Here is a 13,308-nt window from a genome sequence, read left to right as displayed (position 1 = left end):
TACAGAGGTACTTGGTTCTCATCCACTTTTTAAACATCATTTTTTTTCTTGCAAATGAAACATAGATATTTATATCCACATCTACAGCCTGGACAGCACAGTAAAGCTTGTCCCTGACTCATTTCCTTGACATTTAGTTCTGAAAACCATCTTTGGCAATTTTAGAGGACCATGTGGTAGCCAGGGCCGTGTCCAAACCACCTGAGTTTGGACTGCCCTGTTTGCAGTCAGCACTGGGATTGTTAATTCCCTCCAGATGTCAACACTTCTCATCTGGAAGGGTCTAATGCCTGTGGTGCACCTTGTTAGCAGGCAGAGCCCTCCCAGAGGGGAAAATCCATGCAGGTTCTCCTTAGATAATATTTAAAATTGAGCTATGATGGATGACTGAGACAATACTTAAAAGTCTCTCTTTTCTGAATACTATGTGGGAAGAGTGTGCGTTTCATATCATAATAGTCCAACGAAAATGACAGAAAAATATGAAAAGGTGAATTAGCCATTTCAAAAATGAACCTGATACTGAAGTGTGCTGTTACTTCCATGCTTATAATGCATTATTAAGATTTCCTGACCTTGCCTAGGAAAAACTGGATGTTAACAGTTATACACAGGGTGAAAGTGTGTGGGATTCCAAGGATGGAACAACATGGCCTTGTTGGCTTTGGCAAAGCACAATCTTTGGGGATGGAAACCTGAGAAATTTGGGGTCCCACAAAGGCTTAGACAATGTTCTTATCTTTGTGTGTAACTCATGCATGTAAATTCTCACAGCATTTGGCCTGTGACAGGGTTGTTTCAGCACAGACTCTGTTCTGTAAAGCCCAAGGTGGAATCTTGTCCATGCTGAAGTCACAGGGACATTCTGTGGGAGCAAAGTTAGTTTTGGGAGCCAGCAGAGCTGCCCTGTAAGGGTTAAAATAGGAAATTAGCTACTCAGATGTTGTGAACTGCAAAATAGTTCACAACTAACTTCAGAGGGGAGAAAAAGGGATTCTTTGAATAGTGCCTTTATGGTCTTTTTCATGATTATATTATTTACTGTGGCATCATCCCAAGGCCCAAAGGAGGTTCCCATCCAAAGCTTCTTTATACCACAATTACACAAGCAATCGCTGCTTTGTTCTAACCATCTTCTGTATTTTTATATAAAGCTTTAAATTTAAAACCTTGAAGTAGTATAGGCTTGATCTGGAACACTGCCACACTCAGCACACCTGGTCCTAATACCAGTTCCAGCACTGGTTTAAACCAGAGTGATGGATAAATCACTCATTTTCTGTTTGGTGTCACTCTCCAAGCTATGTACTTGAAGTTTACACTGTGACAAAAGTCATGATTTTAAACTGCTTTTATTATGAGAGAGAGGAGTGCTAAAGCAAGAAGATTGCAACTATTTTAAAAACACAAGAAGTGTCTACTAACTGCCTGAAATATAAGACCAATTTTATTTTATATTTACTGCAAAAGAGCCATAAAACATCAAGCAGATGATGATGAGGCTGTTGGGACACAAGCATTTGGTTGGTGCATCTGGCATAAGCATGGGATGACAGAGTCACTGATCAGGATTTAATTTTAATTTCTTGTCCTAATTTGCATTTCCTATTACTGTTTGTTGCATTTCAGCCCTGTGGGTTTGGGATCTGACCAAAAGCCAATTGAAAGCTCTAAAACCACTAAAAGTCCAGCGTTTCTTTCTTTCTTTCCTCCAAAAAGTCAAACAAAAATAAACACCCTCCCTCCTGCTCTTTTCCCTTCACACATATATCCACTGGAAAAATGTCTGCTCCTTGGGAAACAGGCATGGATAACACAGGATCATTTGTGTCAGATTTAAAGAAGACTTTCATAGCTTTTCCTTTGGTCACTCTAAACAATGGAATGGATGAGTTTGTCACTCAAATAGAAAGAGAAGTACAGAAAAAAGGAGTAGCTGAATCCTGAGTATCTCACAAGAATGGCTTTGAATCTTTGTGTATGTGTGGGAAGAGCTTCCTTGATACCATCTGCTTAAAAAGAAAAAAAAAAAAACAACACAAACCCATAAATGAAGAATAGGGAACAGAACAGCTCATTGCCCCTGTGCTCCCAGGGTTCAGTGAAACGCAGGAGTCAGCAGCACTACAGAATTATGAGAAAGAGAGAAACAGATGAATTGGTGGTCCACCATTTCTCTGCTCTGTGATTATTTTAGGGAAAAATAACAGCCACAAGGAGTTTTATTTGGTGTCTGTAGCAGAATGAGCCCCAATGGGACAGCGTAGCCTAGTTTTACATGGCCGAGTAATGAGACATCCCAGTATGAGGAATTGGCACAAGCTGACAGGGAACCTTCATTTCTGTTTGAAATCCTTCAACTTACAGCTTTTAAACAACTGGCTAAGTTTGTTAATGTGGAGAAAGTCATAGTTTGTATTCCTGCCTGATCTGAGAAGCAGCTCTGTGATGGTTCCTTTCCACGTGCAGGGCCTGTGCAGAAAGTGCAGTTCACCTGCTTCAATATTCAGAACATGGATTTTCACGTAAGATTCCGAGTTAAAACATGTCAGGGAGAGAGAGTAGGGTTAAGAAATGATGCTTTACTTCCTCCAGAACGTAATTATAGGGAAGCAGTTCAGAACATCCAGATTTTGTTATCGAGCAGTCTAATTTAAACATAGTTCCATCCTCAGACAATAAATAATGTACATGTGGTGGGCATGAGTCATCACACTTGCAACAGTGTCTGTGGAGCTCCCTGCTTTGCATGATTTCTGAATTAAAATGTAAATGAAAACCAGTTTTTTATTAGAATTTGAATTCAGGAGAGAGGTCATTTATAGACATTACTTGGATTGGTTTAGACCTTCTCTGAGGTCACAGCCACCTGTTGGGCTACGGGGGTGTGAAGCAAAGGGAGGGAGGGGGAGAAAGGAAGCTTTGGCTGTGGTTTTGAGAGGCGACCCCGCAAATCGTCGTACGAGTCAGCGTCCAAATCAGCGCGCAAATCAGCGTGTTCCCATCTCAGAGCTGTTTCGGGGTTAGTCTGGAGGGGCAGGCTCTGCTGCTGCTGCAGCCGGGGACCACCGGGCAGACGAGCTTCAGAATCCTCGCTCAGCGCGGAGCCAGGAGGGCTCGCGTTGCTCTCTGCCCGTGCGTGTGTGTTGGCGTCACAGCTTGAAAAAAAAAACACCCCAGGCTTCCACTGCTCCAAGGCGTGCGCTTAGTCCCGTGCCTAAACTCCAGCTGGACGGACAGCCCTCGCCGAGCCGGGGCTGGTTTAGTCTGTGCTGAGAACGCGGAACTCGGAGTCTGGGGCCGTTCCCGGGCTGAGCCCGGGGATGCCCGCGGTGCTCGCACCTCCCTCCCTCCTTCTCTCCCTCCCTCCTTCCCCCGCTCCCGCACTCGTGCGGGACGGACGGGCAGGTGCGGGGAGGGCAGGGCAGCCCCGGCTCTCCCGAAGGGCGTTTTCCCAAAGAACCCGGAGCCAGGAGGGCGTTCAGCTCTCTGATCCCTCCGATTAGAGCGTCCCCGGCGGGGATCGCTTCTTACTGGGCTGCTGGATGCTCCCAGAGTAATTCAAAATCGCCGAAGCGCTGTTTATTAACATAATGCTCTTAAAATTGAAAGTACGCGTTAATCCCCGGTGCCCTCGTAGCGATGTGGGGGCTGAGGGGGGGTAAGAAGGAGAGAGAGGCAGGCGCGGGTCGGTGTTCCCGCTGGGAGCCGGGCAGGGATCAGCTCCCCTGGGACCCCCGGGCGGGGACAGCTGGGCACGGGGACCCGCCGCACTGTCGCCTCCTGGCTCAGCCGGTGACAGGGACCAGCGTGGCCGGGGAAGGCGATCCGCGGGCCCCGCACGGCTCCCGCACCTGCCCTGCAAGCTCCCCGCTACCTCCATCCCTCCTTCCATCCCTCCTTCCATCCCTCCAGCCCCTCAGGAGGGCGGGGAGCGGCCGCGCAGTGCCGGCAGCACCCGAACCTCCCCGGGAAGCCCCGAAAGAGGAGGAGGAGAAGCAGAGGGCAGGGGGTGCGCCCCGCGCCCCCCCAGGTTTCCCGTCCAGCGGTGATGCCGCCAGCGCTGCCGGTACCCCCCACCCCCGGAGGACGCCGCCGGGCTTTCCCGAGGTGAGCGGCCACCCCCGGGCGGCTCTGCCCGTCCCCGGGCCGGGCAGGGCTCCGGGCAGCGATGTCCCGAGCAGAGCATCCCGCTCCGGGCGGGAGAGGAGCGCCGGGGCCCGGGGAAGTTCTCGTGCGGGGCAAGGGAAAAGCGGCGAATCCAGCTGCTGGAAAGGGACACGCGTGGGAGCGGGAGGCACCTGGAGAGCCGGCCCAGGTGGAGGGACAGCAGCTGGTTGGAGCGGAGGCGGGGGGAGGAAGGGAGAAGGTGGGGAAGCGGGCGGGGACAGGAGGGGATGGGTGGGGGAGCCGCAGAGCGGCGAGATGGGGAAGGAGGTGGCGGCGGCGGCGGCTCCTCCTGTGCATCGGCGCCGGGGCTGAAGCACCCGAGAGGAACAGGCACAGGCTCACAGCTGCACCGCCGGAGCCGAATCCTTCGGGGGTTTGCCGGGCAACTGTTGGGAAAAGTGGCTGTGCCCGGGGAGCGACTCAGCGCAAGGTCAGGCGCGGGTTTGTGCGGGGCTTGTGACGGGCGGGAGGTGGCGGATCGTGGGAGACCTGCGGGTGCCGTGCCCGGTTCCCGGAGCGGAGCAGAGCCCCTGGAAGGGAGCAGAGCCCCTGGAAGGGAGCAGAGCCCCTGGAAGGGAGCAGAGCCTCTGGACAAGAGGAGAGCCCCCGGCCCGCATTGGGATGCGCGGCCGCCGCCGTCTCTCCCCCACCCCGCGCATCCGCGTTTGGGAAACTTTGTGTGCTCCCGGGGCCGGGGCGGTGTTGTGCATCCCGGTGGACCGGGATGGCTTGTCCTGCTTGTTTGCCCTCCTCCGGGCTGCTGGCAGCGGGTTGATTATGTGTGTGTTTGCGTTTCGGATCAATATTTATTTACGGGGCTCAGGTATTAAATCAGTGGTGCCTCGGAAAGCTCATTAGCGGTGACTTGTTTCCATGACAACGGGACCCCTCGGAACCCTCGGGGTTATCCGTTTGCCCGATTTATTTATTTATTTATTTTCTTTTCATGAGGCTTATTTGTAGTAGTGTCGTGTTTTGTCACCGAGGAGGAAATAAACCCTGTGTGATCCTATGGCCCCAGTTCGGTTTTCCTCTAACGCTCAATTATTTCCCCAGACTTAATTAGCGGTGCATGAATGGGATTAAGCAAGTGTGTGAGCGATACAAGATTTCTTAGTACTTGTTTTGATGCGTTGCCTTCTTTAGCTATAGAGCTCAGGCTAAGACTTGTCTCTTGTTCAGAGCACTCCTTAAGACACTAAAAGAGTGTGATGTTTGCTATCTTTTTGTTTGTGTATCATTCAGTAGCACAGAAGCCTTTGGGGAGCATTGTATTGCAGCTTTATTGCTACAGCAGAGCTGGGGATCAGTAGTGAGTTATTGTGTGACTCTGTCACCTTCCCGGGCTGTGACCTTGACAGGTCTCTTTTAAGTTCTTCATATCCCACCCTGCTCAACGTTGCTCCCCTGTACCTGTGCTCTGAGCTAATCAAACAAAACACTTGGTCTAAGATTGGGCACTGTTAAAACTGACCCTGTGAGTATATTATTTTCTGATTCAGGAGTAAACATATCCTATCCATCCCATTTCCCCAATGGTATAGGTGAAAATTCCCCTTCTTAACTCCAGTCTTTATTTAACTCAGCCCAGCTGGCTCTTCAGATAATGTGTGCTGTTATCACCCAGCTGAAAACAGTGGTTCTAATCCCAGTTTTGCTAACTACCAATCACTGCTTTCCTGGGTTACCGTCATCAGAGTCAGGTCAAAAGGAGAGTCTGAAATTTGTAGGAATATCTACTGTAAAAAGTGAAAAGATGCAAGAGTAAAGAAAGACAAGACTGTAATACTGACAGTCTTGATCACTTGCCTTAGCATTGCAACATGAGAGGGACTTAAATGCTTCTTGAGAGCAAGCAAACACCCACTTTTAACTGAACTGTATGTTAGGTTGAACATCTGAAACTGTTCTACCAATTTGCCTAGTTTTGCAAGAAACATTTTAATCTATAGTGTTCTGTTGAGAAGCACTGTGTGTGAGAAATGTTTGAGAATATACAGTTCCAAACTAATATACTGCCTGAGAGATGTTCATTTGTGACTGGTACAGGAGTAGGAAGGTATAATAGTAGGGGAACCTCAATATGAAGCACACATTTTACTTCTCTCTTGAAACACTCCTTTTAAGTGAATAAGCTTTTATAAAATAACTGTCTCTCTCATACTGTGAGAAAGAGTCTCTCCCTGGCTCAGCTCAGTCCAGCAAAGTGCTAAAACATGCCTTGTTCCAGATGCATTAGAGTAGGCAAATCATACTTCAAGCTTTTACCTAAACATCCTAAAGAATGAAGGCCTGTGACCCTGACTTTTGTGTTCTGGTTTTTAGCAACTTGAGAGCGAGACATCCGTCCAAAAATATTTCTTGTGGCTTGAGGGCCATTAGCAGCCATTAGTTCCCAGTGAAGTGGTTCCACGACAATCCCATGAAGAGAAAGGAAGAAATCTTAGTCAGCATCTTGTCTCCTTTGGCTGTCATGGACTTAAATTTCCATACTGAATGATTAATTTTTTACTACTTAGTGCTGCACAATCAGTACAGGTGGAGAGGAAGAGATCTATCTAAGCTTTACTCCGTGCTTTACATCCTCTCTAAAGCTCAGTCTTTTATTACAGGTGCTATTAAGAAAAACAGATATTCCAGTTCAATTCTCAGAACCTGGTTGCCATGAGGGAAAAGAAACACTAATCTTAATTTTATTTTTTAAGACTGATAACTGACAGTAAGAAAGATAATTCCTAAGAAACCCTCATTACTTCTAGAGATATTCTTCAGAACAAAAATCACTTAAGGTTGTAAGAAGGCAGCTGAGTACATGAGCTGTCAGTGATAAAGGTGTTCTGTTTGAGGGAGTGGAAAAAAGTACATAGACATGAAGGCTAAATCTGCAGATATGGATGATTATATTGGTTTACACTGTATTTTACTCAGCATTACAGCAGCAAAGTAACTTGGCTATAATGTACACTGGTTTTCATAAACAAAAATGCTTCTAGTGGTGTTTATATTCAAGGTACTACCTATTTCTCATGCTGCCTTTTGCTCATACTTTGCTCTCCTGGGGAAATAAGCCTAATATTGTTTGTTTCTGTGGTGTTGGAAGTCCCTCAACTGGGATAAGATGCAGGACCAGTATTTAGTGGAGGGGGTTGAGCTCCTTTCTTTGTAAGTGATCTACTCTGGACAAGCCACTCTGTCCCTCTATTTTAACTTTTCCTTGGTCATCTTTTCCTCTGTTTCTCATCACTCAGTGTTGCTTGTTTGGAGTGTAGGATCTCCAGGGCAGAGTCTTGCCCTGTGCATACATTGTGCCCAAACAGATCTCTGCTGGGGCAGAAAAATGTCAGTGCAGCACAAGAACATGGAATTATAGCCAACATTTTTCCTGTGTTGGTCAGTGGGGTCTTTGCATGATCCCCAGTTACTGTCTGAGAGGCACTGAGGTGGTTGCAGATCAGTGGGAGGATGTAAAGGAGGAGTTGCCTCCAGTGCCGGTTCCTTAACACTCCTTTTACTGAATATATTTGAAGAAAACAGCTTTCAGAGAAAAAAGTTCAAGATCTGTACTCCAAGGACTTGGGAATAAAGAATGGCTCATTCCTGCTTTTCCTGAACACCTGTTTGCTATCAGGTTGAATGTACTGGCCTTTTGGATGTAAAAATAAGGCACCTATGAATTTAAAATAGACCTATTGGCAGCAGGAGGAGGGCAGAAACCAACGCTAAATATTCAAAGTGGCATCTTGATTTTCTTTTTCTTTCCTCCCCCCCCCCCCCAGTGTTTTTAGGAGGGAGAAGGGCAGATATGTTTCCAGGTATACTTTTTGAGCTTATAAAATACATAGTTTCATTTGACAGGAGTGAGTAATGATGTTAGGAAGGTATGAGAGCTGTTTTGGTGGTATTCCAATTGGGAGCTCTATTATGTTCTTCATAAACTACTATAAAGGGTTTACACTTCAAAATGTGCTGTACTTGGTTCAGCTATGTTATTTTTTTGTTTGTTTGATCTTAATTTCGAAATCACTCTACTAATCAATACTGGTGCTTTCTGATAAAACAGTCTTTTAGATTGAGGAAGGGTTGTTTCCTAGGAAAGGTTTACAGATGAAAACTGACTTTTAAAGTGATCTTTTATATCTGGTAGATTTACTTCCATCTTTCACCAGAATTTGGCTGCTACACTTATGATAAAACAGAGAATGTATTTTTGTATATGACTGGTAAAGTAAAACTCTTCTGTTTCAGTCATTTTAAACTTCTAAAAAGTGAGATTTCTTAAATGTGAGGGTGTAGAAAAGCTCCTTCCTGACCTTTCATTCGCTCACCATGTTTTTAATGAAACTATGTACAGTCATTTCAAAACTACTTAGACTTCTAAGGCCCAACTTTGAGAAGAACTCCCCAAAAATCAGTGCTTTAAAAGATTTATTGCAGAGGGAATAAAGAGACATCTCTAAGATGCCTCGTGTTACACCCCTGCAAGTTCACAGGCACAAACTCTCTTGTCCCTTTGGGAGTTTCAGACCTGGGTGTGTTTTCTGCTTGCAAAACAGGTGAAAAGAGACATCAGCTGAAATTACTTGTAAATTCAAGGGACTTGCTCTTCTCTTTGTTGCTCAGACCACTGATGGAGTGGAGCAGCACCTCAGGCAGTGATTCTGCACTGCCTTTTCCCTTCAGTGGCACAGCTTTGCTTTGGCAGCACAGCTGCTTTGCCCAGGCTGGGTTTTTGTGGGAGATAAGGCTCTGCCTGGCTGTGCAAGGGAAGCCCGGGTGCAGATGTGTGATATTCCCAGGGAATAAGGCAGGGAAAGGCCTCACCTCTGCGTGTGCAGCAGCCCCAGCAAACTGGCAGCTCCTCCTCCAGAGTCCCTGGGTTTGCAGGCTGACCTTTCCTCACTAGTGAGGCTTAGCAGGCCCACCCGATTTTCTCACTTCATGCCAGCATGTCTGATGTTGCAGACAGGGAGTCTGTTCCTGCTCTGTTTGGAGGCAAGGGCAGAATGCTCCCTGATTTCCATAGGAACAGGATGTATTCCTAAACATACTTCAGTAGCTGGAAGGAAAGTTCCTAATAAAGAACCAGGCTGTAACGTTACACAGAACATGAGGCATTGTTCAAGGCTTCAAAGCTCTGAACAGCAACGTGTCTGCAGACCAGGCACTGCAAACAACAAATCCCAGGGCATTCCTGGCAGGACTGGGGAGAATTATCCGCTCTTCTGCCCAGAGGCTTCAGCACCTTACTGACAAAATCCTGTTTATTCTGATGGATGCAATTCAAGCCTCTCAAGTTGTACCACGAATGGAATTGTAGAAGCTTTGGAGTGTGACGTAGTAGCTGTTGCACAAAGGATTTCCCACGTCGTCAAGCAGGAAAGAAAGGAGGTGGGATTTCAATTCACCTGAAGAAGTTGGAACTTACCAGGAAATTGGAAGTTACCAGGGGAAACTTGGGACTGCAATTCTGCTGCTTTGAGTTGTTCTGCTCCAGCCAGAACAGTTTCTAACTAAAACTACTTCTTCTTCTTCCTTTGGGTATTAATTTTTTAAGGTGGGGACCTTCCACCCCTCATCTTACTTTCATTGCCATTCCTATGTGTTGCTTTACAGTGAAACCTTTTTCTTCAGGAGAGGTTGAAATGGATTACCTAGAGCCTGTTGGAGGCAGTGGTTTCCAAAATGTAGCTCACAGATATCTGTGATTCCTTGCTTGCTTTCCAAAATCCATGTATTCATTAATTTTGCCACTGTTCTGTCCAAATAGAGCTGTCAAAGAGCAAGGAAGTGGTGGGAAGATAGAGATGGTGCATTTGCCATCTGTGTTGCATTCCCAAACATGAGAGCTCCAGGGCTGCTTTTTCATACAATTTTCAGCTTGTGATAGTCAGAAAATACCATTTTCTCTGGTTATCTCCCATCTCTGACCAGTTTGTTTTTGTGCTGAACGTCTGGGACATTGCATTTTTTTTTTCCCTGAAGTGTCTTAACAGCATCAACACTTGTTCAATCCTTCTTCACCTACTCCCCTGCTGAATAATTACACTTCTATTTAAAAGCTTTGCCTTGTAAAACACACAGTTGGCATGCTTTCCCATGATGTCCCTTCTCAGATAATTAATATTTTACCATTCAAAAATACAGGGAAAATTTTAGAGAGAAAAACTTTCCAGGGAAACTGTGTCCACTTCAGACACGTACCTTGAATGGCAAATATAAGTGTTCAATATGCATTAAAAAACAAGAGTAGTGGTATTGTCCTAATCTAGTTAAGATTGAGTTCTTCGTTCCTGTCTTGCATGTCATTGGACAGAAAGCTGCCAAGATAATAGACCAAAGATGCAAAATGTTTCTATTTCTAAGGGCACAAACATCCCAAACTGCAGAACTTGAATACAAAACATTTTGAATTATTTCCTTGAAAGCTGTAAAAGAGAACACAAGAACGTTCAGGAGTGGTGTCAGCCCAAAATTACATAGTCCTGAATAACTTCATCCAAAAGGAGGGGTGTGTTGTTGGAAATGGAAACCTGAGCAACATCTTCCCAGGGTGATTTTCATTGCTGTTGTGTGGCGGAAAATAAAATATAAAAAATACATTCATTCTTCTAAGATTCATCTCAATATTGAAACCCTTTTTCATGAAGCCAGTTCAATGCAGCCATTCATGCTTGTTACCTCCTCTGAATGTGTGGAGTTTTAAGAGCAGCTCACTGTGACCCTGTTGTAAAGTGTTGTGACGTGGCAGCGTTTCGTTGATCAAGATATTGCTGAAATTTCATTTTTAGAAACACTGCTGGCAGAGGTTTGGAAGCCTGGACTCCAGCCAGAAAATGAACAATCACTGAAGCCAGCTCTGCAGGGAGATTCTATGTACACAAGTTGGAGACTGTTAATTAGTGCTCTGTGTTGCAGCCTAGCCTCTCTCATCTAGGTTTGGTGAATCCGTGCAGTGGTCACTGAGCCACGTCCTGTCCCACAGCCCTTCAAGGGCAGGTGGCACATGGAAAGGGTCCTGTGGGCTTGGTGCTCCTCCAGCCTGTGATTTGTGCCAGTCTTCAAGTTGTTCTCTTGCTGGAAGAGCAGCAGGGGGCACAAATCACTGTGGTCACCATCTCTGCTGCAAAATCAGGCTCAGTCACTCCTGACTTCTTCCCATTTCTGTTTCCTTCCTGTTCACTCAGGGTGGGCTTCACTTTCTAGCTCCTGTGTCACTCACAGGCAGCTACCTTCAAACTCTAGAGGGTTTGCATCAGAAACAAAGTTTACATAAGAAACCAGCTCACATCATACATTACTTTGTAGGAGCCTCACACATGGAACTATAGTGATTAAATTATAAGTTCATCTTGTAACAATTTGCCTTTGTCTCAGAGTAGAAGAGAACAGGTGAAGAGATGCTGAACAGGCTGTAATATTTCTTTGTATCAAATAACTGTTTTCAAGACTTTTATAGGTCCATGGGCAAATTCCATTTTATTCGAGTGGCCCCGTGTGCCCGAGGGATGCAATTGTGAAAGCAGAGCCTTGCTGAGTCCCCTCTGCAGGAGTTGGGATGCACTCCTGGGCAGGGAGCTAAATATAGCAGTGGGAAATTTATGAGGAAGGGAACTGGCAGTAATGACAGCCCTTTTGCCTTTCTGCTCTGTATCATCAGGGCCATGACCTCACTGCAGTCACAGAGACGTGCTGGGACAGCTCCTGGGACTGGAATGCTGTCATGGATGGCTACATTCCTTTTAGGAAAGACAGGGCAGCAAGGCCAGGTGCTGGAGCTGCTCTTTGTGTGAGAGAGCAACTGGAATTCATTGAGCTCTGCCAAGGAGTGGGTGAAGAACGAGTCAGGAGCTCCTGGGCAGGGATGAAGGGACGGGCTGGTGTGGGTGACATTGGTGTGGGTTTTACTACAGCCACCTGATCAGTAAGAGGTTTTCTGTAGACAACTACAGAAGTAGCCTCAGGATCACAGGTCCTGGCTTTCTGGGGGGATTTCAACCCTGACACCCACAGGTTAGGGCTCTAGAAGGATCCAAGAGAGCTGGTTAATATTCCAGCGTCACTTCCTCCAAGCTCAGGATCTGTGCATCCCTGTGCACTTCTCCCTAAATCTTGAGTCTGACTGCAGTGGGAGATTCTCAGTGGCATGACCATGAGTCCAAATGACTGAGAACTAAAAAGAATAAAGTTTATTACTTTATGTATTGAACTGGCATTACTCTAAACTTAGCTGCAGTGGTTAAGTTTACAAAATACATATATTCACAAGGTTTCACAGTTTGAAGCATTTAAGAGATTATTCTTCTTTTTTGTTCTTCTCTGAAATTTAATCCAATAGTCTTAAATCAGTGGTAATTATAGTCCAACCTTAAAGCATCAAGCAAGAGCTCCCAACATGCTTTTTATAAGCATCCTGTGCTGTGCTGCCTCCCAGAAAGCCCTAGTCAAGATTTCTTTAGGCAGGCACAGAATTAAGGAAGTCTTGTAATTTGTTTTAATTAATTACCAAAGACAGGACTGACTGTGTTTTGCAGTTTACTGCTGGCTTGGGCTGGGCTGATAAAGCTTGGGTGTCCAGCAGCTGCCTACAAACTTCCAAAATTCACCACTCTCCTATCTCAACACTGTTTGTGCCTTTTCCTCCTTCATATCTTCCATATGAAATGGTTCTGGGAACAGTGGCACAGGTTCTGTTTCATGCAGTGCTGATCAGAACCTGGAAAATCCTTTTCCTCTTTTCCTGAGCCTAATTCCTCTTTCCTTTGCTTTTTTCCTTTCTGTGGTGTATGAAGTAAAGGTTCTGGTGTTTTAGTTTCAAGCATCAAAACCAAATAAATGTTTATCTCATTCAAACATTAATTATTTCTTTTTTCTAATTCAGCTACCAAAATAAAAAAAAAACCCACCAGGCAGTTTTACAGCCTTTATGGAGAATTTGTGCCTGGCACAGAGTGGCCCTCCAAAAGAACATGTCTTTTCCTGCAAATTGAGATGCTGAGCATATATGATATGATCAGCTGGTTTCTAGAGTCCTCATCATCACAAGCACTCAGAAGTCCTGTCTTCTTGCACAAGAGCATTTTCCATGATTGAAAAGCTTATTTCCATAAACTCAAAGAGTTTAGGAAACCACTAGAAAAC

The 13,308-nt window shown here is 45.7% G+C and overlaps 1 protein-coding gene across 6 annotated transcripts in view; it reads left to right on the top strand.

Annotated features, from left to right (window-relative positions):
• Positions 1-13,308, top strand: part of SHISAL1 (shisa like 1) — a 237,284-nt gene that overhangs the window by 159,591 nt on the left and 64,385 nt on the right. The window contains exon 1 of one of the 6 annotated variants that reach the window (XM_032688693.1): positions 4,418-4,600. The exons of the other annotated variants lie outside the window; for them this stretch is intronic. The gene's annotated coding sequence lies outside the window, so the exon portion shown is untranslated. Of the gene's footprint in view, positions 1-4,417; positions 4,601-13,308 lie in introns of those variants that run through there. 6 annotated transcript variants of the gene reach the window in all.

Source organism: Chiroxiphia lanceolata, chromosome 5, assembly GCF_009829145.1.
Source record: "Chiroxiphia lanceolata isolate bChiLan1 chromosome 5, bChiLan1.pri, whole genome shotgun sequence".
Taxonomy (NCBI): domain Eukaryota; kingdom Metazoa; phylum Chordata; class Aves; order Passeriformes; family Pipridae; genus Chiroxiphia; species Chiroxiphia lanceolata.
Note: the sequence above shows the minus strand (reverse complement) of the source record. Positions and strands in the feature narration are given on the sequence as shown.